This window comes from Schistocerca gregaria, chromosome 2 (genome assembly GCF_023897955.1).
Source record: "Schistocerca gregaria isolate iqSchGreg1 chromosome 2, iqSchGreg1.2, whole genome shotgun sequence".
Classification (NCBI taxonomy): Eukaryota; Metazoa; Arthropoda; class Insecta; order Orthoptera; family Acrididae; genus Schistocerca; species Schistocerca gregaria.
In genome coordinates, this window is record NC_064921.1 from 372820121 (window position 1) to 372846267 (window position 26147).

At 44.9% G+C, this 26147-nt stretch overlaps 1 protein-coding gene across 5 annotated transcripts in view; it reads right to left on the reverse strand.

Annotated features, from left to right (window-relative positions):
- The window catches only part of LOC126319852 (espin), a 569186-nt gene that overhangs the window by 411813 nt on the left and 131226 nt on the right, over positions 1-26147 (reverse strand). The window contains exon 1 of one of the 5 annotated variants that reach the window (XM_049993573.1): positions 10031-10167. The exons of the other annotated variants lie outside the window; for them this stretch is intronic. The gene's annotated coding sequence lies outside the window, so the exon portion shown is untranslated. Of the gene's footprint in view, positions 1-10030; positions 10168-26147 lie in introns of those variants that run through there. 5 annotated transcript variants of the gene reach the window in all.

The window sequence follows — 26147 nt, forward strand, 5'->3', positions numbered from 1 at the left end:
TGTAATGCTTTCTTAACTTTAGCAATGTTTATCAAACTTTTATAAAATATCGATACTTAAGAATTCATATCTGCAATGAAAACCAGAATTTTGAGTGCGATGTATGATTAGAAACTAGAAGACGTACATTTAAAAAAAAAATGGTTAAGCATGAGTTAATTAACATGTATTTGATGAATCTCATATTTAAATGATCTAAGTATTCAAACCGAAAAAACTAATAGACCACAACGGAAAGCGAACTATTACCCGGTCTTATACATGATAATCATTCTACAATGCTACCGATGACGCCACGAAGATAATATGAATATGAACTTATATTTAATAGACAGTGTTTCCCGAAAAACGTCAGGGCAGATTTTTCAATGTAAGATTGGGGAAAACGTTAAGAATAACTTGTTTCTCGCCATTAACGGTGTTCCGCGAGCATGTTACACAACGAAGCAGGAAGTAGTGTCAGCAATTTTCACAGTACGTCTTAACAGCGAGCCAATTAGAACACGAGTACTGTGACCGTACACGATTTTGAAATAAAGATTACTTAGCTAAAGTATGATTAAGAAAAACGTTGATGGCTGTTACATACGAGAATGTCCTAAAATTTCATTTACAATGACACAGTAGTAAGATATTTAATACATAAGTTGGTCGTGCTTTGAACAGCGGAACAACACCAGTGTCAGACAGTTACGGCTGCTGTCCAATCGTCGCGCTTGTGTTTGTTTACATCAGGTTTGTTCTTATGGTGAACGACGTACAGGTAGGGTTTTAGAGTGGTTTTTATATTATATTGTTCATAAACTTCGGTTAAAATCCCAAAAGATTTATTTAAACATATCAATCGCTGCAAAATATGATAACATTTATGCAATAACACGTGTCTATGCAAACTGTAGCAGAATTCAATTTTGCTGTTGAGCAACGCGCATGTCCTAATCACCGACGGCAGTGCGCTGCAAGCTACACGCTCTATGAGTCCCTATTTTTTCCCGGAACCAGGCTGCGTCATATACAACGCTGACTCACCTCACGGTGTTACCTTGTGTCTTTGATTAGACGTAACACGAGGTTATCTGAGAACAAACTCAGATAACGTTTTTATCTTCGCAGTGAACTGATTTGAAGCCTCCTCTCCTAAAAAAATCCGAGCAACACCAGCATCCACGAAGCATAAACGGCGAGAGCTGTGCGCGACAATTGCTCATCAGTAACAATAAGTGCTGGGTTTCGCGGAATTAGGCAGAAACATTTTGATAACGTCTATAGTTTTGTCATACGATGACATACTCGCCTGAACAATTCTTCCCCTGTACAGGGCGGAGAAAAAAACAAGATAATAATGAAGTCAGAGTAAAACAGCAGCCGTTGATGCGAGCAAAATTTGCAAAATAGCAAATAGGTTAGTAAATGCCCCGTTGTGGAGTCACGGCTATAAAACGAAATCACTGACGAGAGCGTAGAAGTTTGTCTGGTAAGCGGTTGTGTTTGGTGCGTCTGGCACTATTGTTTTCGCCACCGATTACGTTACCAAAGTAATGGCATTTCGATACTTCTGCCGCATTTAATTTTGTAGTCAAGCCTTACCCCGTAATCGTCACAGAAAATGCTACCAGCCATAGATAGGAATTTAAAGCTTGATTGATTATGACGATTGAGATATTTTAAATAGTAATCGCTCTTTTTAGCACAGCATACATTAATTTAAATGCATTCATTACTGCGCACTCGTCGTTGATTGGATGTTGTTTTGTGGACGTAAGTCCATACCGGCGAATTTCCGATGTATCGTCATTTGGAAAATTTTGCTCGATTCTACGTCTCCTAACCTACTCTGATCTCATCAACAGGCTGTTTTCTTTCGTTCTGTAAATATATTCGGCAGGTCATGGAGTCCATTTATGCTAGATCAAAACTGAGGGAATTTGAGTGTAATCACCTCTACCTTCTGGCTATAGTACTTCGAGGCAAGACTGACATAGAGTAAATAAGAAATTGAATTTGATGGGCCCTCTGCAGTCTGTATCCCACTTCCCAGAGGCACAGAAGTTAAATTGCTAAAGCGTCAAGTGATAAAATTCAATTCTCAGTCACCAAAGATATTTTCTGATACTTACGCTTGAACCTTTCACGAGATATCAAGGCCGATTGAAGAAGTTACGCAAGGAAAGTGAGCAGACAGGTGGGACATACAGAAATAGGTAACGGTAGTAAGCGATGCTGATCAAGAAGAGAAAGAGAAATAATCTCTGTGTAATACACTCCTGGAAATGGAAAAAAGAACACATTGACACCGGTGTGTCAGACCCACCATACTTGCTCCGGACACTGCGAGAGGGCTGTACAAGCAATGATCACACGCACTGCACAGCGGACACACCAGGAACCGTGGTGTTGGCCGTCGAATGGCGCTAGCTGCGCAGCATTTGTGCACCGCCGCCGTCAGTGTCAGCCAGTTTGCCGTGGCATACAGAGCTCCATCGCAGTCTTTAACACTGGTAGCATGCCGCGACAGCGTGGACGTGAACCGTATATGCAGTTGACGGACTTTGAGCGAGGGCGTATAGTGGGCATGCGGGAGGCCGGGTGGACGTACCGCCGAATTGCTCAACACGTGGGGCGTGAGGTCTCCACAGTACATCGATGTTGTCGCCAGTGGTCGGCGGAAGGTGCACGTGCCCGTCGACCTGGGACCGGACCGCAGCGACGCACGGATGCATGCCAAGACCGTAGGATCCTACGCAGTGCCGTAGGGGACCGCACCGCCACTTCCCAGCAAATTAGGGACACTGTTGCTCCTGGGGTATCGGCGAGGACCATTCGCAACCGTCTCCATGAAGCAGGGCTACGGTCCCGCACACCGTTAGGCCGTCTTCCGCTCACGCCCCAACATCGTGCAGCCCGCCTCCAGTGGTGTCGCGACAGGCGTGAATGGAGGGACGAATGGAGACGTGTCGTCTTCAGCGATGAGAGTCGTTTCTGCCTTGGTGCCAATGATGGTCGTATGCGTGTTTGGCGCCGTGCAGGTGAGCGCCACAATCAGGACTACATACGACCGAGGCACACAGGACCAACACCCGGCATCATGGTGTGAGGAGCGATCTCCTACACTGGCCGTACACCTCTGGTGATCGTCGAGGGGACACTGAATAGTGCACGGTACATCCAAACCGTCATCGAACCCATCGTTCTACCATTCCTAGACCGGCAAGGGAACTTGGTGTTCCAACAGGACAATGCACGTCCGCATGTATCCCGTGCCACCCAACGTGCTCTAGAAGGTGTAAGTCAACTACCCTGTCCCCCATTGAGCATGTTTGGGACTGGATGAAGCGTCGTCTCACGCGGTCTGCACGTCCAGCACGAACGCTGGTCCAACTGAGGCGCCAGATGGAAATGGCATGGCAAGCCGTTCCACAGGACTACATCCAGCATCTCTACGATCGTCTCCATGGGAGAATAGCAGCCTGCATTGGTGCGAAAGGTGGATATACACTGTACTAGTGCCGACATTGTGCATGCTCTGTTGCCTGTGTCTATGTGCCTGTGGTTCTGTCAGTGTGATCATGTGATGTATCTGACCCCAGGAATGCGTCAATAAAGTTTCCCCTTCCTGGGACAATGAATTCACGGTGTTCTTATTTCAATTTCCAGGAGTGTAGTTTATCACGTTTGGCGAAAAAATTAAATACGGCTGTTGAGTTGTGCTACTGTCTAATAAGAGTCTCAAGCGCCTTATGCATTTTGGTAATATTCTACGTATCAATTCCTGCAAATATTTCGATATTGTACGAGAATAATAAACAGCACATTGAAAATATTTAACAGGCTTCTTTTCTTTGCAAGGCGGAGAGGACCATGTTTTTAGTATGTGCAGGAACAGTGAAATGAAACCGAGGCAGATGAAAAAAGTGAGTAAACTGTTTATTACTTCAAAATTAATCGCCATAACTGGAACGCGTTTATCCCATTGTGAGACAATTCAGTCAGAGCCTTCATGGAAAAACGTTAGTGGTTACGTAAGGAACTATCATTTTAACCAGATGTGTACCTCTTTGTCCGAAGCAAACTGACAACTTTCGTCAGGGTTCCAAAAATAAGGAAATCGAACGTGAAGAAATCGGGACAGTATGGAGGATATATAAGGGCTTCGCAGCGAAACTTCTGCAGCGTACTTGAAACAATCTTGGCAACCTCTGATCAATATTCCATACAGTCACGATCTCTCCCCATGTGATTTCCACATTTTTGGAGCCGTGAAGAAGGAAATTCGTGGCTTTCGATTTGCTTCGGACGAGAAGATGCACGCATGAGTGCAATCATGGTTTCGTAGGCAACTGCATTAATTTTCCAAGAAGCATTGTCTGTCTTGTCTCACAGTGGGATAAAATAATTAACAGTTTAGGTGATTCCTTTGTAAATAATAAACAGTTTACTCACTTTTTCCGTCTATTGACGTCCAATGTAGATACCGTGAAACCGCAGCGATAGGCCCACTACACAAGCGCCTCAAGACAAAACAAAAATTTCAGATTATCCATCAGTATGACTCTCCACAGTCTCCACTGAACAGATGAACAGATGTTAACGATAAATGAATAGATGTTATCATGTTTAGAATGCGAGACATTTACTACAGAAGCGACGATTGGGTGAGGAAAGGGGGGAGCTGCTTAAGTGTTTGAAATTATACTTTCAGAAAACAGATCTCATCAGTTTTTATAAAATAAAATCCTGAGGCAACTATAGTTATGATCAACTACCTAAATACAAGCTACCACCTTTACTCTGCGAAGCGTGAGTCTTGTATCTTACACGTAACATCAGGTGACATTTAGAAGTGTATATAGGTATAGTGTGTGTTTGTTTTGTCGAAGACAAAAGGAAGGAGAGTCTGAACCCAGGAAACAGCTCGGAGCCCACTCCTCTCAAATAGACTAAGGGTACGGGATGTGTGTGGAGGGGTGAAACGAGCTTACTCTGCCCATTCGACGAGCAGATCACCACCAACTGCGTCAGATATACCGTCACTCTATGAAACATGTTGACCACTGACACTGTCTTACCAAAAGTGTCCGGACAGCTTTTAGTGGACATTAATATGGATTATGTTCCACTTTTCACCTTTACGGAGGCTTGCACTCTGCTAGGGAAACTTTCAGTGAGGTGCCTGAATGTCTGTAGAGAAAACGCAGGCCATTATTTCTCAAGAGCCGAACCCACGGAAGGTCGAGATATTTGATGCTAGGATCTGGAGTCTAAAGAGGTGTTTCATTGCGTTCAGGTTGGGACTCTGGGCAAGGAAATCCATTTTAGGTATGTTATTATTCACAAACCATTGACTTACAGGTGCTGCTATGTAACAAGGTGCATTGCTATAATGATCCAATCGTCTTTTCAGAGCTCTTCCTATACTCTCTGCAGCAGTCAACGCTGTAAAATGTTCTCATGTCCTTCCGGATTTAACGTTTTCTTGCGCGCAACAACGGGACCACGCCATAACACTCTGCGTATCACAGTTGGCACTACACACAGTTACAGGTAATGTTCTCCAGACATTCTCCAAACCCAATCCTCGCATGTGATTTCCATAGGGTACAATGTGACTGGTCACTCCAGTCATCCACTGCCCAACGCCGCCGTTCATTACGCCTCTCACGTGTCGGTTAGCACTGACTGCAGAAGTGTGTGGCTCATGAGGAGCTGCTCGGCTGCTGCAGCCTCTTCTTTTAACTCGGTGCGCAGTGACCGAGCTAGCTGGATTACTAGTAGCACTTAGGAATTCACGAGTGATTCATTCTCCTGATCCATCCATTCTGCCATTAACGCTTTTCTATTGACAACACAGTACTCCCCGCCCCCTTTTAAACCGACGGATCTGCATTTCTTGACAACTAGTTAGCGGTGTCCGGATACTTCTATCAGGTAGAATATATAATGGTTCTTGCAATTATCCTGACAAGATCGCGGCCGAGTCACTGTCCCACCGCTGCTCGAGAATATTCCGTCTCTGGAGACTTCGATGTCGACGGAACTATATATCTATCCTTTAAAAAGTAGACAAACAGAACCGAAGTGCCAGCGCCTCTAGATATTTCTCGAAAAATACAAACCGTGAAGTGCAATGATCCGTAAAATTGCAATTTGGAATGCCATGTCGATGCCAAATATTTATGTGCTAAACAAGTTTGCTTACCTGACCATCATTATCAGCAACCACGGAACTTTTGTTTTGTAAAAAAAAATCGTCTTTTCTCTCTGCGAGGTACTTTATTTCTCCAAGATGCGTTTCGCCTTTTACTTTAAGGCAACTTCAGTGGGATCTAGAATGATACGGTTTTGCTTTGATATGTAATATTTTTAAATTATAAAACAGTTCGCTTCTCGTTTCTTAAGTAAATAAGTGATTACTTATGTGTTTCCTCTCATCTCGTCACATGCTGGACGTTACACTACAACTTCCTTACGAAACGCAAGTTCGGAACGTGAAAATGTGCTTATGCTTCGTAAGGAAGTAATAATGCGACCTCCAGTATGTGACCAGATGAGAGAAAACGTAGGTTCCAACAAAAAAAACAAAAAAAAAAAAAAACGGGAAGAACTGTAAGTGATTACTTATATACGTAAGAAACGAGACTCGAACTGTTTTATAATACAAAAATATCGCATATCAAACAAAATTGTATCATTCTAGGTCCCACTGAAGGTGCCTTAAAGTGAAAGGTGAAACGCGTCTGGGAGAAATAAAGTACCTCGCAGCGAGCAAAGGCGGTTTTTATTTACGAAATAAATATTTATGTGCTTGTTTTGAAGGAACATTTTACCTGAAAAAAATTTTAACTTAATGGCTCAGAAAAATTAGCCAGACATTTAGATTCCCACTTCCAGGGATAAATAATACATTCAGTTAACTCAGTGTCAAAAGAAATAAGTAAATTAAAACCAAATTACCATGTTTTATGTGCGTACAGTGTTTTGTCAAACGTTTTACAAATTCAGTAAACGTAAAAGTATTATTACCAAATATCATAAGACGTTGTTGTAGGGTACCGTCGCAGCGATCGTATAGATTGTACATGCGCTATCACTAATTTGACAAGTACCAGCCACAAAAACTGTCTTCAATTTATTAGATACAACGTATTTTCGAATTTAGAGTGCTGATCTTGTAAGGGACTCGTGATCTCTCACTCATACGGGTCACGTGTCGGTACAAAGATCGATAATCGATCGCCTGGTGTGTTGGGTCGGTGATAGTGCTGTTGTTCAGTGAGTAGGTAGTCGCGATCACGTAATGGAAGGAGTGTGGATGGACGAAGCAGCGGCTGTGTATGTTGCTCACGCCGCGAATAGCCCCTCAGTAAATAGATGTAATTATAGTGTTTAGTGAGAAAAAATTATTCACTTTATGAAAAGTGGAAGTCGCAAGACAGAGTGCCACTTCCCAGTTTTAGCGTCAACAGTGTCGCCCAACGGATTACAACGTGTACTACGTGTGTTGAACGTCCGAATAGCCTGTCACAATAAAAATGGTTCAAATGGCTCTGAGCACTATGGGACTCAACTTCTGAGGTCATCAGTCTCCTAGAACTTAGAACTACTTAAGCCTAACTCACCTAGGGACATCACACACATCCATTCCGAGGCAGAATTCGAACCTGAGACCGTTGTGGCCTCGCGGCTCCAGACTGTAGCGCCTAGAACCGCACGGTCACTCCGGCCGGCCCTGTCACAATATTTCAATGTATTTGGCCTCTGTTGAGATTAGACGTGAGTAATCTGTAAGCCGAAGGTGGTGACTGTCTCACATTGTGTTTTAAAAAGAATATATTACTTTACATAGCTCAACTAACCACAATCTTCATTTTCACAGAACCAGAAATTTAGAGGTAGTATTATTATGCAGTCAAAGTTCCTTTGTAACATCTCCCGTGTCAAAAAATCGATCTTTATAACCATTAGGCCACGGTTACAAAAATCAGAAGTTATGCTGCTAAGTTATTCCAAAATGTTTACAATTCAAATGAATTGGGGGTGTTACAATCTTCCCAAGCCGCATGCAACAAAGTAATCTAAGCACTACACCTGAGATTGTATTTTCCGTTGACATCTGTGCAAAAAATGCTATCGCTCTGATGGGAGAAATCTCGTCACTGTTCATTTGGCTACTGATGAGTCTTCCGAAGGAACTTTGCATCAGGTATGGTTGCTGAATTCGTGATTCTGTTCCTACTACATGTTCCAACACGAATCAAAACAATCAGTTGGTGACGAATGCCATAATCGTTGGGGATGCTGCTATTAAGCACTCTGTGTCCATGTGTGCACTGGATGAGACGCAAGCGCCAAGATAAACAATAGCGAGAATTCTCAGTCAGATGGACAATAATATATATGAAGTCTGCGCCAGACACAACCGCAATAATTAATAAACTTTATAAACGGTATTACACGGCTTAGTATAAAGTTTTTTTTTTTCTTTTGAAACTGCATGCACTGCCTGAAGATCAACACTCACAACGCTAAATGTTTCGCATTCAATAATTTAAAGGAAATATTTTTATGGCTGTTAATTATTAAGCGAACTCGAGTATTTTTGGAGCAAATAACAGCTCTTTCCTTCGTAAAAGAATGAGGGTTATAAAAAAGATCCCACCATGAGTTGCAACTTCCAATTCACAAGAGACCCTTTCGTATTTATCGAACAGTTAAATTCTTCAACAAACATTCTATCTCTTATCACTTTGTCACTGACGAGGCGTTAAGCTTTCTCAGGCAACAACAAAAAATTAGTTGCATAAAAATAAAATCAAGCAATGCCGGCACGTTAATGAGCAGGAGACCTAAATCGGATCTCCCGATACAGGATGTCACATTTAGTCACGAGGACACACCACATTAGTGAATCACAGAGGTTCTGACGATCATAGAAAACAGAGACAAGCAGAAACGTCGCACACACGGAAGGAGACACGAAAGGCCCGACGTTAACAAAATTTGAAGTGAAGCTAATAGTAAACGACCCAGTCAGCTGCTCCACAATTATGGCGAAAGAAGTGATTGCTCTTTTACCGACAAATATGCACAAGATCAGCACTGTTCGAGTAACGAACTTCTGATGCGTTGGAGAAAAAGAAAACGTCAGCACTTTACCAGAATTACAAACAGTAAGGATGACACGGAAGATCGCAGATCTTCACCAAGAACTGTGAGAAAAAATAAGTTCCACTACAAATTTTAGTTCGCAAAAAATGTCACTTTTTTAGGCGTAAGAGACGAAAGAGCGACACAATCAAATAATGCACTACCACTCTGGGAAATAGGGACATACTGTAAATGAAAAAAATTGTCCAGGTGCGTACACTGAAGGTTCAGCTCAAACTTAACTGCACAGATAGTTTATCCATTCCGGGAGTCGAGATTCTCGACCATTTTTTCCTGTTTTTGACATGATGCTGACTAGATATTAGTGCCAGAGATTCCAAGACTTTCGAGAATGTTTTAATACCAATAACGTGAATGTGATGTAGAGTTATGCAGGAAGCAGGAGACCACTATTATAATAAGTAGTTCTCCATTCAGGCTGATTGCGTCGCAATGGTAAAAGCCGAACATCACAAAAGGAATGACACTATTGCACATATGACCCGTTTCGGAATTGATCCATCATCAGATATCCAGGTTGTCTATCATCAGATAGCTATTGCACGTAGATATGGTGTTTGAAGTTGTAGGTGTAATAAACATTCGCAGACTAGACTAAATCTGAACTTGCTATGTCTACCCGTTACTAAGATAAAGGATGTTTAACAGTCAGACAGACAGACGAGCAACAAAGTGATCGCATACGAGGTCCGTTTTTATCGATTAAGCTACGAAACCCTAAAAAATGAATCATAAAGGTAACTAGATATTTTACTAAGAGTAATGAGGAAAATAATACGTAATAGGCGTCTAGTGAAGATGAACCAAAGAAAAATATTTTACATCTTCTTTAGCTTCGTTGTACGAAATCTTCCAATCGACTCACCAAGAGAGGCTCCAATCAGAATGCGCGCAGTAAATTAGCCGGCATCAAAGGGGATGAGCGACGATGACACTGACGCACTCTTGCACTGAGCGACGGTCGCGGCAGAAGCTCGTATCGCGCGGGCGGCTGTCTACGCACGTGAGGGAAGAGCCGGAGGTGGGCGTCTGCGGCCCTCCGCGCCGCGTGTTTTGAACGGGAGCAGCTGCGCGCGGCGAGCGCGCGACCGCCGCGCCGCCCGGCGGCAGACCGCCGAACCCGGCGTGCCGCGCTGCCGAGCGGAGCGACCCGGAAACGGCGACGCTGGTCTCTGGCTGGGCGGCGCTGGCCGGCCCTAATTGGTCTTTAATTTGCCGGCGCCTCTGGGGTTACCGCCGCTGGCCTCATAACGATACTCCGGAACGGACGGTGCGAACCAAACGAAAATCAGCCTTACCTCCTGTCACCAGTTCGAATCATTGCAAAACGACTTCGCTAATACCACAGTGTAAAAGACAGCTTAAGACGAAGTCGATTTTGATTCGATGACGGCATATGACATCTGGGGGATAGCAGATTACTGATAATGGTTTCAAGGTCATCCGCCAACAGATAACGTAGTGCCATACTTACCAGAGCGTCGTTTATGTCTACGCTTTAATAGAATGCTTACCGCCAGAAGGCTCAGTATGGTTCAAACGTGTGAAGGAAGCAGGCAAGCGTGCGACGAAGACTCACTCGTGCTTCCTACAGCCAACAGAGCGAACTCGAAAGGGGCCATATTGTGGCCTTGTGAGTGGCGGGATTGTCCTCTCGGAGAACTGCCACACAAGTTGGACGTGCTGGGTCAGTTGTGCTACGATGCTGGTATCAGTTATAACGTGAACATTCTCACACCCGTAGAGGAGGTTGTGGAAATCCACGCAGCACAGCCGCCCGCCAGGATCTTCGTGTTGTGAGAGCAGCAGTTACCACAGCAGACAGCACAGGTAAGAGAGCTTGCGAGGCTAGACGTGTCAATATGAACTGTAGCGAACCAGTTATTAGCAGTGAGACTGCAGGCATGCACACCTCTTGCCCGTCTTCCACTCACTTGGAAGACTGGATGGACGCCGTGGTCTTCGACGATGGAAACAGATTCCGGCTGCACGCAAGTGGTGATCGTTTGCGCGTACGACGCATATCTGGTGAGTGCTGTCTGACGCAGTGCATTCGTCGAAGACACACTGGTCGTCTGGGGTGCGATAAGCTACAACTCTCATTCATCTTTGCTGAAGGGGACACTAAGCGAGGCTCGGTATGTCCAGAGTGTTGTTCGACCCATTCTGTTGCCCTTTTTGCAACATGAAGGTGGTGTGTTGTTGCAAAAGGATAATGCTCGCCGCCATAACTCCCACGAAATTCAACGTGCTCTGCTAGACGCGCAGCAACTTTCTTGGCCAGCACTATCTCCAATAAGGCACATGTGGGGGGAGGGGGGGGGGGGGTATGATGGGACCAGAAGTTACTCGTGCGACTCGTCAACCAACAACTCTACGTGAATAGCGCGAGCAGGCATGGCACAACGCAACCCAGGACAGTATTCGCCATCTGTACGAAGTGAAGTGTGACAACTGTAGCCCAGGAGTATGGTATCGCTCACAGCACTGTTTCACGTGCGTGGGGAACTTTCCGAACCACCGGCACTGCTGCCCGAAAGGGCGGAGGTGCCGCCCGCGATCACTACGGCAGCAGACTACCACAACACTGAACACCGGTCAAGAAGGAAGCCATGTCAAAGAGCGGGTGCAATTGCACGCACATTTAATGGGATTGCAAAGCCGAAACCTCACGCTCAACAGTGGCACGGCGGCTGCATGGGGGTGGTCTCTTTGAACGACGACCAATACTTTGTCAACGGTTAACTCTCGTCTACGAGCAACACTGTTTGTGATAGTTATTAGAGCAAAGAGACTGGACCAAAGAGGTCTTATGAGAGCAGATCCAGTCTGAGTAGTGACTCTGACGCACCGCCATATGACGAGAGGCAGGAACAGGTAATGCAACCAGGATCACTGTCGAATGTGATCTCCTTTTGGCCAGGTTTTATGCAATGGAAAGGTATAATGTTACATGGGTGTACTGACATCCAAATTATTGAACACGGTACCCTCATCGATCAGTGTTATTCTGTCACTGTACTCCTTCCACACGTGCGTCTTTTCTCAGGTGCATTCGACCCTGACTGCATTCTTATCGATGTAAATGCGCGAACACGTCTAGCGACGGAGGTGGACGAGCTCTCGGAATGAGAGGATATTCGGCGAACGGACTGGCCTGTCCGCTCCCCCAACTGGAAGCCCATCGAGTACATGTGGGATGCGTTAGGTAGACGTACTGCAGCACACCTACGTGCACCAGGGGCCACACAGCAGTCTTCAGCCGCGCCGGTGGAGTAATGGAACGGCCCTGCCACAAGAACCTCGTGGCCAAGCATTCACGATACTGAAGTAGTGCAGAGTACGCACTGCCGTCCTTGGTGATCACACACCCACCTCCTACGACTAAAAACTACGCCGGCGCCAATGATTCAGTATCGTGTGTGGCGCCACAACTCATCCAGAAACGACAGCTTTTCTTCTTCGGATCTGTGCATTTCTTCTTCGGATCTGTGCATCAAGTATACTGACTGCGTAAACATTTGATTCGATGTAGCCGCAAGCGCATATTCTAATTTAGAACCCCACTGGTCATAGAAGTGGAATTTTTTATTTTCTTATAACGTGTACTCTGCCACCGTAGATTCTTCTAGGTTTCTAAATATAATGAGACGTTCTTATTCAGCACAGCGACTGAAACATGACCTACCATGCAAAACTAAATGATATAAAATCTAATGCAGGTTGAACATTTAATAGTGTTTGCCTGGTTGTTGAGATAAAGCTGTCGACTGCATGGCTTGAATAATCTGGAAACAAACATACTCCATATCTTCCGATACCACCGTGGCACACCTTCCAGACTGCGAGACCTACAGGCGGATGGGACTCTGATGATCTCAAGTCAGTTTCTTCTCAAGATAGAAAGTTGTGCAACACAGCTTTAACCGTCGCATTATAACACTAACATGATATTTGTAAATACGGATGACTAATGTCATTACTGCAATACAGTAAAATCACCAAGATTTTCCCAAAAAAGAGACACGGGTATTTGAAGGCGAGCGAGTGATCTGGACAGGTACAGCGCTCTTTTCGAAATCTTCTTGGTAGATATTGACGCTCCAAACTTTTAACTACTGGTAGCAGATGGAAATGTAGTCCTTAAGTCATCGAATCGGTCACATCGGTACTCAAGGATGAAATTTCATTTGTACCATGTCTAATAACACCTAAGACAACTGAGAACAACAAAAGAAAGGAAATCACAATAGGGAGAACTTGAACACTGAGTAAAGTCGAAATTTGTTGACTGAATGATATAACCTTACTCTATGTAATCACAAATATCGTACGTAAACGAACAGTGCTTTGTTTGTAGGAAGACCAGTTTTGTGTGTCATTTCCTCTTCTTGGGGACAGAACTGTACCAAAAGCTAGGGTAATCCATATTAGTTTCGCTATGAATGCCGAAGTACAATGGTGTGGAAAACTTAAGGACGAAAGAAACTTTCGCTGCCACTGTCAAGTACCATATCTCGCTGAAACTTAGGCCATATATAGAACGAACTACTAAGGTGTAGTATAGAAGGTAACTGAAACACATATGCAATGAGACGAACAGAAATGACTCTTCTATCCAGAGACAATGATAAAGCCACCGCTTTTCATTCGGTCCCCTGGACATTACAAAAGGCGGGATATGGTTCTCAACAGGTGTGTGATCACCAACGACGTCAGTGCATACTCTGAACTACTTAGTATCGTGAATGCTTGGCATAAGGTGGCCAAGGGGTTCTTGTGGCAGGGCGTTCCATTACTCCACCGGCGTGGTTGGCGACTGCTAAATGGCCATTTACCCCATATGTACTCGATGGGCTTTCAGTCGGGAGAGCGGGCCGTGCGGGATTAGCCGAGCGGTCTATTGCACTGCAGTCATGGACTGTGCGGCTGGTCCCGGAAGAGGTTCGAGTCCTCCATCGGGCATGGTTGTGTGTGTTTGTCCTTAAGATAATTTAGGTTAAGTCGTGTGTAAGCTTAGGGACTGATGACCTTAGCAGTTAAGTCCCATAAAAATTCACTTACATTTGACCATTTCTTCGGGGGAGGGGGGGGGGGGGCGCACAGGCCAGTCCTTTCGCCGGATATACGTATAAAGCGAATGCGTTCAGTGGATATAAGGAAGTGCAGTCCTGCAGTTAAGGAAACCACATTCGACGCTTTCACGCGTTCTATTTATCAAATGAAACTATATTGTTCGAGAGACCTTTTCAAGTCTAAAACATCTACGATGTATGAAACTTCCTGGCAGATTAAAACTGTGTACGAGACCAAGACTCGAACTCGGGACCTTTGCCTTTCACGGGCAAGTGCTCCACCAACTGAGCTACACAAACAAGACTCACGCCCCGTCCTCACAGCTTTAATTCCGCCAATACCTCGGGGCTTGAGTCATACTTGGGTAGCTCAGTTGGTAGAGCACTTGCTCGCAAAAGGCAGAGATCCTGAGCTCGAGTCTTCGTCCGGCACACAGTTTTAATCTGCCATGAAGTTTCATATCGGCGCACACTCCTCTGCAGAGTGAAAATCTCATTCTTTCTACGATACGTATATGCAGACGGAAGCGATGAGTGAAAATTTGTAGCATGGCCGAGATTCGAACCCAGTTCTCCTGGTCACTGCACAGATGTGCTAACCACTACACCATCCTGGAACAGTGGCTTTGCACAGCTGCACGGACAACCCTAGCACGCCTCCCTCCTCAATGCAAATTCCCATTTACACGTCAGCCCAACTGGTATTCAGTTCGAGAGCTTCTGCAATGCTGCCTGAGTAGGGAGAATATCATGTGGGCAGAGGCGTGAGTGGGAATTTGTATGGAGGATGGAGGCGTGCCAGGGATGTCCGTGCAGCTGTGCAAAGCCACTGTGCCAGGATGGCGTAGTGGTTAGCACATCTGCATAGTGAGCAGGAGGCCTGGGTTCGACACTATTTCAAAGTAGTTGTTTATTTCATGGATTCCCTATCAGTTAGTTCTAATAAGTCATAGGGAGTTGGTGACACTCTGCTATTATCGCCATAGGCTGATACACCGTGTACAAAAGAACATTATGACAATCTGCTTAATGAAGACTTGGCCAATCTTTGCAACGCAATACAGAGCGATTCGATGTGACATGCATTCGAAAAGTTCTTGGGTTTCGCCGTATATGACTTAGGATCTCTACGCACATTGCATCAAATATCAGTAAATTATGGGTCGGTGATTCATGGGCGCGGAGTTGGCGGCCGACTGTGTCCCAGATGTGGCGCGTCGCGTTAAGATCATGGGAATATGGTGAGCAAGACAGCAGCGTAAGTTCGCTGTCATACTCCTCAAATCACTGTGACACAATTTCTTTCTTGTGACTCGGACAGTTATCTTGCTGGAAGATGTTATCGCCAGTGGGGAAGAAACAGATGTGAAGATTTGTAAGTGGTTCGCTATAACGTTCCCAGCTGTCATTGTCCCGTGGAAACCCAGGTGAATGTCTCCCAAAGCATAATACTCTCCACACGGCCTGCGTCAGCGAAATGGTGCCTGTCTGGAACAGCCATTCACCTGTATGACAGTGTATCCAGACTCGACCATCGACCTTACGAATAGTGATTCATCTGACAAGACGACATGTTTCCACTGATCCACGGTCGAATATCCTGTGTCCACAGCAATCGTAATTGACAATGTCGTTTGATCAATGTGGGAACAAATACAGTGTCGTCTGGAACGGAGTCCCATGTTCAACAACGTGCGCTCAACGATGTTACCTGAAACACTTGTGCCTGTACCAGCACTGTACTCTGTCAGATTGCCACTCATCCTGCTTTACAAAGCGCCCAAGCCTCTGACTTACACGTTCTGTAATAAAGCGTGGACGTGTCGTCTGTTCGTGGATTCACCGTCCTTCAACCACTTCCCGTAGATGGTCACGACAGTAGCACGTGAACTCTCAAGCAGTATCGCCTTTTCCAAGTTGCTCGTTCCTAGACCCCGGTGCAGAACAATCTGCCCTTTATCAAAGAGAGCCATGTCAGTGGATTTCCCCATTAGCGGCCAGTATCATCGGCATGAAATGTTGCCAGTATGAACTATCTCCAGCTGCATAGAGGAATGTCGACATTGATAATATGTACCGGATTTGGACTAATCCTGATTTCCCGCTATACTCGAGCGGGCGCCTCCACCGCTTCGGCTGTCGGAGTACGACCCACGTCTAGACCCAAACTTCCATACGTAATCGTCCATGTGTCATATCTCGTACATCCCATTAAAGCATTCCTGTACAAGTGAGACATCTTTTATTTGTAAGTTGCAGTCCCGGAACATACATACATGTTTGATGGAACATTCATCATATTTCTTGACAACACAGGCACTGACTTTCGTATTCGTCATTTCTTGACCGTAACGCCAACAAGCGGCATTGTGTCTTGCGGTGGCCGGTAGTCATAATGTTTTGACTCGTCAGCGAACATTCTCCGGCTGTAACAATATAGCCACACGTCAGCAGCATGTAAACACCGTCAAACAATATTTATTTTTGGACATATATTGTACAGCTACGGGATCAGTTCCAGTCCACGACTGCCAGTGGATGGTGACAAGGCTCGAGAACGTCGAAGAACTGCAGTAGCGAAGTGTTGTACAATCGTTCAAATATAAAAGTCCAAACTGCACGCCTTTGAAAATCATGAAATTACGCAGTTAATTAATTCCACGACATGAATTAACACTGACTGAATCGGAACTGACCATCTCTCATCTGCTCGTTCACAATATAAGGGGCGATCAAAAACTTTCCGTTTGAGTGCGTTGCTGCAGCGTAAATGCAACGTCGCGCGACTCCGATGTGTGTATACAATCACCGACATGTGGACAAGCATTCAATGTGGCATTCGAGTCTTTCTGATGTGCGTGCGGTAAATACTGAAACGTTAACTATACAATGTTACTTATAATCCGTCTTGATTGCAAAAAATGTTTATTCACATGCCCGGTTTCGGTTCCTCTACAACCATCTTCAGATCTGCAGTTTCGATTCCAAGAGTAACCCGTCCAAACACAGCAACCTTCACATGCTGCGCCACGTGCTGTAACGCAGCATGTGAAGGCCGCTATGTGTGGACGGGTGACTCTTGTAACCGAAATTTCAGGTCTGAAGATGGTTGTAGAGGAACCGAAACCGGGCATGTGAACAAACATTTTTACAGTCAAGGCGGATTATAAGTAACATTGTATAACCAGTGACAGCGGTATCCCATCAGACATTATATATGTTTTTGCAAAACGTGAACGATGGTCAACTTATTACCAAATACATCCAAACAGAATCAGAGTACTGTTAATGTTTTGAAACTTCCTGGCTGATTAAAATAGTGTGCTAAACGGAGTCTCCAACTCGGGACATTTGCCTTTCTCGGGCGAGTGCTCCACGAACTTCGCTACCCAAGCACGCCTCAGGACCCGTGGTCATAGCTTTACATCCGTCAGTACCTCATCTCCTAGCCTCCAAACTTCACAGTTTTAAGCCGCCAGCAAGTCTTATATAAACGCACAGTTCACTGCAGAATGAAAATCTCGTTTTGGAAACATCACCGAGGTCGCGGCTAAGCCGTGTGTCCTAGGTATCCGCTCTTCCAGGAGTGCCAGTCCTACAAGAAGAGCTTCTGTGAAACGTGGAATGTAGGAGATGAGGTACTGGCGGTAGTTAAGCTTTGAGCACAGTTCCTGCTTGGGTATCTAAATACGAGAGCCCTTGCGGGCGAAAGGAAAAGGTCCTGAGTTCGAGTCCCGATCCGACACACGGTTTTAATCTGTCAAGAAATTTCATATATGTGCAAACTCCAATGCCGACTGAAAAGCTCATTCTGTTAAAGTTTTGTTGGCTGCTGAAGGACAAACACTGGTAGACATCCATATGAGAATGAAGGATGTGTACGGCGGGAAATTATGGCGTGTAGTTGCGGCGAAACGTCCAGGAAAACTGCGACGAGAGGTGCTGCTGCCTCATAATAGCGCACGTTCCCATGTCAGGAGTGTCGTGAAGCAGGACTTACGTCAACTAAAGTGAGAAGCCCGAGCACCTGCTCTGTACCCCCGATCTCTCCCCAAGCGATTATTACGCCTCCGGTCCCTTACGAAGAGGCCTTAATAGGTCGACAGATACTGTCGGACGAGTATGTGCAACGGGTATTTACAATCTACTTCACACAGCAGAGCACACTGTACAAAAATGTGTGTGAAATCTTATGGGACTTAACTGCTAAGGTCATCAGTCCGTAAACTTACACACTACTTAACCTAAATTATCCTAAGGACAAATACACACACCCATGCCCGAGGGGGGACTCGAACCTCCACCGGGAGCTGCCGCAGAGTCCATGACACAGAGCACACTATTTTACCAAACAACCTGATGCGTCGGTGGGACGATTGCCTCAGTGTTGATGGGGATTCCGCCTGATTCGCTAACTAATTATGGACACCATGCAAATTGCGCGGAATTGTCGTCACGACAATCGGGCTTTTGCGTGTCGAAACGTGCGTGTTTCTCAAGCCACGTTCTTCTTCGTACTGTTGCTAGCACGGAGCTTTTATAACATCTGCACGTCTTTTAGGCGATCTGAATAGCAACTGGCCCCTGAAGACCAGGATTTTCAGTATCGCGAATTTCACCGACCTGATGGCAACTGTCAGCGGTGCTTAGCCTGCTTGTGACGCGAGCTTAAGTCTCGCAACAAAGGCGAGTAGTTAAGTGGAACTATCGCACCGATTGTCCTCTTCTCTGCCAAAGCTGTTCTTGCGACTGTGAATGCTCGTAGCCTCAAGGAAGAAAATGAGCTCGGTAGTTTCTTAAACGAAGAGCTGGGTGCTCTTAAAGCGATGATATCACGAACGCCATATAATGTGACCAAGCCACTATAGAACTGCTCTTACGCTTCTGTTTACTGCGCTCTTCCCTTACTGCTTCAATAAATGGGCAAGCCAAACCAGCACGAAGCGGTGCAGTGCGTCACCTCTTCAGATGAGTGCATGCATTTCGACTATCAGTGTTTTGTTGCATTTTAGAACTGATCTTGTGTCTGTGTAATGTCTGCCGATTCTGCAAGGTGATTTAAGCATGTTAGAAGAAAGGCATTGACTGGTATGGTTCTCAGTTCATATAGTACTTGCAGGCTTGTCATCTTTAAAGGGCTTTATAATTCTGCATCGACAAGTATTTTTTATGACATGGATTTACTTCCGTAGCCGAAGTCGCCAAAACCGCGTTGTCTCAGAACTAGTACGTAATGCTAGCGGACAGTGAATTTACTCCGTGTAAATTAGTTTGTTGTACAGAAGGGGATGAAGCACAATGGCACAGTGAACTTCATACATGCATCCAGTGCCAGTTTATAATCTGCCCTGATTGACCGACTGAAATATCCTCAATTGGCATTCGGTTTCCGCGTTTTTCAGGGTCGTAATATGCCATTTAATTCACTAGATTGCATATTTCTTGACGCGAAGATAATGAGTGTCCTGCATACAGTGGAAAGCCGAACTCCGCCGACAAAAGTTCTGAGGTTATTCAGAGAAATTTTCTGAGTAATTTGGTATGACGGACCAGCGGTCTCAGGCGTTCACCACAGTCTAATAATGTAATAATTTATTACATTTTTTACCCGAATTACCTCATTTTCTACGAAAATACTTTCACTATACTGACGACGTTTGTATTATGCTCCCATCAAAACTTGCGGCGAAGAACACAAAGTAAAGCAAGAGACATAGGAATTAAACACATTAGCCACCAGTGGATGTTGATTAATATCAATAGTGCGAGATGAAAGTTTGTGTCAGACTGGGATTCGAAACCGGGTTTCCTGCTTAACAGGCAGATGTGCTGACATCTGGAAACATTGGTCACCACAGACTGCCCTAACGCCTACTGTCAGACCCTAATTGTAAACTTATAACACACTATTGATGTAGCACCTCTGCTAATTACGCTCATTACTCGCGGCATCTCACCGATTCCCGAAACCCTACGAATTTGGCGTGCATCTGCACTGAAGGGATCATTGGCCGTCGTCATCTTATATACAGGGTGGCCCACGTAAACATTTCAGTGTAAATATCTCTGGAACAACAATACGTTTTCTCGGGTATGAATGTTAGGCAGGGATTCATGAAAGTAAATACTATGAGACAGTCTAAAACGTAAGAAAATATTATTTTCAATAGAAACATATGTTTTTTTTATTATGCCCACCCCACATTATTTCTTACGCAACCATTCACGTGAAAAATCATAAAAAGAATGCCATTGGTTGCATAGCAATAGGCCAGTTACATCCCGAGAAATTACAGAATGAAGTTGACTCTCGAAATAAACGAAACACGCCGCTATTGTACATCCCGAGGTGCAAGCGCGAACCTCACGTTGCCCGTAATTTCGATGAGACTGATGAACGTAAACTTACTTTTACTCTTATCACATCAGTCGAAAGAAATAATAGGATTTCCTGACACAAACATTGATGTGTACATAATACCTACACTCTTGCGTGCATTTTTATCTACGTACAACCTGCGGAATGATGCCGGCCAATGTGCTAAATCAACAATACCTAATTCGATGGACATAACGAAACAGTCCTTCTCAAAGATTTCCAGTGCGGTCACGGGACCTAATCGACAAGAACTTTTTTGTGTGGTGGCATGTGAAAAATGTGATGTATCAGAAGTTTCAATCAATGGGCAACATGGAAGCTCGTATTATCGCTGCATGTGCCGCAATAACACCACAAACACTGACAGCAGAGAATCGATCAGTGTTGGAGGGTGCACAGCCCAGTTGCCGCGTAAATGGCGGTTTCCTCGAAGATATGTTGTAGCGTTTCTGCTGTGCTAAACGTGACTGCATACCGGCGTCATTTTGTATGTTTGTTTCGTAGGCACTATCGTTCATTTGTGTAATAGTTTCACCATGTGAAAAAGCTAAATTCTGACATAATCATCAAAAATGTTCAATGGCATGTCCTGTACCAATGATGTACCATTATGTAATTGATGAACAACTACGTACAACTACCACTTACCCCTCTGTGAGATACTTTGTCAGCCATTAATTATGTTTACTCCGACTGGTGATATACGGTATTTTGTTCCTGTTATACCCATTCTACCACTATAGCAAAGATCAATAAAGCACGAACAAGTAAACCCTTTCTTTATTTTTCATTGTATGTAATTGGACATTTGTACTGTTTCCAGTAAACAGCAATAAATGCACCGTTTGTCGCTTCGTAGTAAGTCAATCACATCACGATTACGAGCTACATGGGGTTCACGCTTGCATCTTAGGATGGGCATTAACTGCGCGTTTCGTTTACTTCAAGCGTCAGCTTTGCCCTGAAATTACTCGGGATGTAATTGACGTAGTGTTACGTAATCAACGGCATTCTTTTTGATTGATAGCGTAAGAAATACTATGGGGATGCATTTAAAAAAACATAAATTTGTGTTGAAAGTAATATTTCTTTACGTTTTAAAATGTTTCATAGTAATTACTTTCATGATCCCCGCGAATGTCGTTTTTCAATATCTATTGTTCTTCCAGAACAGACACTCCGTAGAAACGAAGGAAAACAACAACCAACAAATGGTTCACCTCGGTAGCTGCAGAAACAGTGCGACAGACTGCTAACTGAAGGGGCCCAGGTTCGATTCCCAGCCAGGTCGGATATTCGCTGGGCGGATTGGTGTTGTCCTGATCTCTGTACTGTCATAATGAAAACCTCCTGCGCCCTGTAAAAAAAGGTTCAAATTGCTCTAAGTACTATGGGACTTAAAATCTGTGGTCATCGGTCCCCTAAACTTAGAACTACTTAAACCTAACCAACCTAATGACATCACACACATCCATCCCCGAGGCAGGATTTGAACCTGCGACCGTAGCAGCAGCGCGGTTCCAGACTGAAGCGCCTAGAACCGCTTGGTCGCAGCGGCCGGCATCGCCTTGTCAAAGACAAGTCTAAGCTTATGTTAACTCATACCGGGGTCCGCTTGGCCCTCACTAACTGGCGTACCTTCCAGTGTTGAGATGGCTGTATGGGCAAGAGTAGCCAATTTGGAAAAATAAAATAAAACAAAAAATGAAAAAGCACTGTTATTGCAGTCACTGAGGGAACAACTCAGCTCAATGTCATCACGCCGCTATTCCATTGCATTCTGCGAACACACGCACAATGTATGCATGGACCAATCCTCTGTCAGTAAATTCATCCATACCGTTGCCAGTGCGCAGCTAACACCGCCGCAAAAACAAACCCGTGACAGAACCGAGTTGTACTGAACTCCGGCTTGAGGGCGAAGAGAAAAGTGGACATTACTGTTGTTAACAGCAAGTAGCGTTAGTGTATTGAACAAGTTTGTTTCTAAGCAATACATACTGCCTTTTCACGATATTTTTAGTACAGCACAAGTGTAAAGTTTAATGGATACAAGAAATCAAATGAAATGCAAAATCTGTAACGAGTATCCAGAGACCACGGGTCCTTAACACCAAAATATTCGGGAAATATGTCTGAACGGCCTCCGAAATTTCGTCGGTTCCGTTTGTTGTCTTGTTATCTCGCATATGTGCTTACAGTCGCAAGCAATAAACCCTCCAATTGATATTCTTTAAAGAAACGAACTCCCATGTATACAACAGCACATATGTGTGATTGCTTTACAAATGAGTTAATGTGAAATATATTTGACGTACAGCATGGATAGGAGAAAAAGTTTAGACAGATCAGAAATAATGTTTAAATCTTGTTGGTAATCGTTTTGTGCTCCCATTATCAAAGTCTGCATGAGTAAACGTGGGTAATTTGCGCCCCGTTTTAAGCAGAAGTTAGTTTCTACTTATCTCAATGTGTATGACGTCATGTATCCTGAACTATGCGTCATACAATGATATAATTTTTGGGGAACATTCAGTGCTATATGTGAATACTGTTTGCGAAATGTTTTGGGAATAGAGTCAGTAGTAAAAAAATAAAAAATTAGAAAGTCATTCCTGATACTGCAGTTTTGCTGCATGGACAGCTAAACTGTATATGGGTGGTGGTAGTGGTGGGCGGCAGGTGAGGTTAGTAACAAATAATGTTTTACTAAAGTTTGAAACTACACTCCTGGAAATTGAAATAAGAACACCGTGAATTCAATGTCCCAGGAAGGGGAAACTTAATTGACACATTCCTGGTGTCAGATACATCACATGATCACACTGACAGAACCACAGGCACATAGACACAGGCAACAGAGCATGCACAATGTCGGCACTAGTACAGTGTATATCCACCTTTCGCAGCAATGCAGGCTGCTATTCTCCCATGGAGACGATCGTAGAGATGCTGGATGTAGTCCTGTGGAACGGCTTGCCATGCCATTTCCACCTGGCGCCTCAGTTGGACCAGCGTTCGTGCTGGACGTGCAGACCGCGTGAGACGACGCTTCATCCAGTCCCAAACTTGCTCAATGGGGGACAGATCCGGAGATCTTGCTGGCCAGGGTAGTTGACTTACACCTTCTAGAGCACGTTGGGTGGCACGGGATACATGCGGACGTGCATTGTCCTGTTGGAATAGCAAGTTCCCTTGCCGGTCTAGGAATGGTAGAACGATGGGTTCGATGACGGTTTGGATGTACCGTGCACTATTCAGTGTCCCCTCGATGATCACCAGAGGTGTACGGCCAGTGTAGGAGATCGCTCCCCACACCATGATGCCAGGTGTTGGCCCTGTGTGCCTCGGTCGTATGCAGTCCTGATTGTGGCGCTCACCTGCACGGCGCCAAACACGCATACGACCATCATTGGCACCAAGGCAGAAGCGACTCTCATCGCTGAAGACGACACGTCTCCATTCGTCCCTCCATTCACGCCTGTCGCGACACCACTGGAGGCGGGCTGCACGATGTTGGGGCGTGAGCGGAAGACGGCCTAACGGTGTGCGGGACCGTAGCCCAGCTTCATGGAGACGGTTGCGAATGGTCCTCGCCGATACCCCAGGAGCAACAGTGTCCCTAATTTGCTGGGAATTGGCGGTGCGGTCCCCTACGGCACTGCGTAGGATCCTACGGTCTTGGCGTGCATCTGTGCGTCGCTGCGGTCCGGTCCTAGGTCGACGAGCATGTGCACCTTCCGTAGACCACTGGCGACAACATCGATGTACTGTGGAGACCTCACGCCCCATGTGTTGAGCAATTCGGCTGTACGTTCACCCGGCCTCCCGCATGCCCACTATACGCCCTCGCTCAAAGTCCGTCAACTGCACATACGGTTCACGTCCACGCTGTCGCGGCATGCTACCAGTGTTAAAGACTGCGATGGAGCTCCGTATGCCACGGCAAACTGGCTGACACTGACGGCGGCGGTGCACAAATGCTGCGCAGCTAGCGCCATTCGACGGCCAACACCGCGGTTCCTGGTGTGTCCGCTGTGCCGTGCGTATGATCATTGCTTGTACAACCCTCTCGCAGTGTCCGGAGCAAGTATAGTGGGTCTGAGACACCGGTATCAATGTGTTCTTTTTTCCATTTCCAGGAGTGTATGTGTAAAGTTCGTTGGCAGTTTCTAAGTGCTATCATCTCAGATATTGGGTCAATTTAGTCTGGGTTCTTTCTACGCTGTGAATTATGTTCCTTCACGACAAATACACAGTTTCTAACTGTAATTCTTGACTTATTGCGTTAAACCTTTATCATATGATTATAGTTCTTAATGAACCGACAATTTTTTTTAATTCTGGGAATAACTGCATGACATATTGAAAATGAAATTTTTGTTGCCTCTGGAAGCCGATAGATAGGCTACCTGCACTTGCATCCTACCCCAGCTTAGCAATTTAGCGACATAAATGTGTTATTCCTAAAATTAAGATAATTATTTTCGCATGGAAATAAATCTCAAGTTTTAGTCCTTTTTTTAAAAAATAAAAATTATGGATGTTTCTGATGGCGTTAATACGTTGTGTTCAATTCATTAATTATTTCCTTTATTTTCATTTTTAAATCGCAGTAGCATATTAAATCATAAATTGGGTAGTAAAGTTTTATTCACTTAAATTATAAACCTTGTATCTTGATTTATACACTTAAACTGTTTTCAAGAGTTAGGAAGCTCGACGTTTTTTCTGGTAGGGTCTGCACCACACATGCTGCCAAGGATCCCCATCTGATCCAGGGCGTAGTACGAGGAGCGTCCAATAAGTAATGTGACACTTTTTTTTCTGAAAGGAGGTTGGTTTTGTTCAGGATTCCAATAAACCATGTTATTTCCCGTTCCTGTGGCTACAAAACCTTATTTTTCAACATAGTCTCCGTTCAATGCGACGCCCTCACGCCGTCTTATTGGGACTCCTGTATGTTCACATGACACCACTCTACCGGTCGACGTCGGAGCCAACGTCTTGCTGCATAAATAACCTCCCCGTCATCCACTTACTACACCAGTGAGTGCATCCTTCATTAGGCCAAACAGATAGACGTTGGAAAGTGCGAGATCTGGGCTGTAGGACGGATGAGAATGAACAGTCCAATGAAGTTTTGTGAGCTCCTCTCGTGTGCGAAGGCTTGTTGTCAGGGAGGAACAGAAGTTCGTTTGCATTTTTGTGGTGATGAACACGCTGAAACCATTTCTTCAGTTTGTTGAGGGCAGAGTTGATCGCTGCAGCATGAGGGAGCACAGTAATACTACCAACAGAGAAGTGAAGTTGCGCAGAGAAGTGTGAGACTGTGATCCGTCAATCACCTCGAATGAGAGTGTCCACACGTTCCAACACTGCAGGAATCACGGCTGTGTGCGGACGGACGGCACGCGGGAGATCGGACAGGTTTGTGTGACCTTGTTGCGGTAATGACAGACGCCTCGCACAAAGACACATCGTGCTTTTGTTCACTGCCAGGTGTCCGTAGACATTCTGCAAGCGAC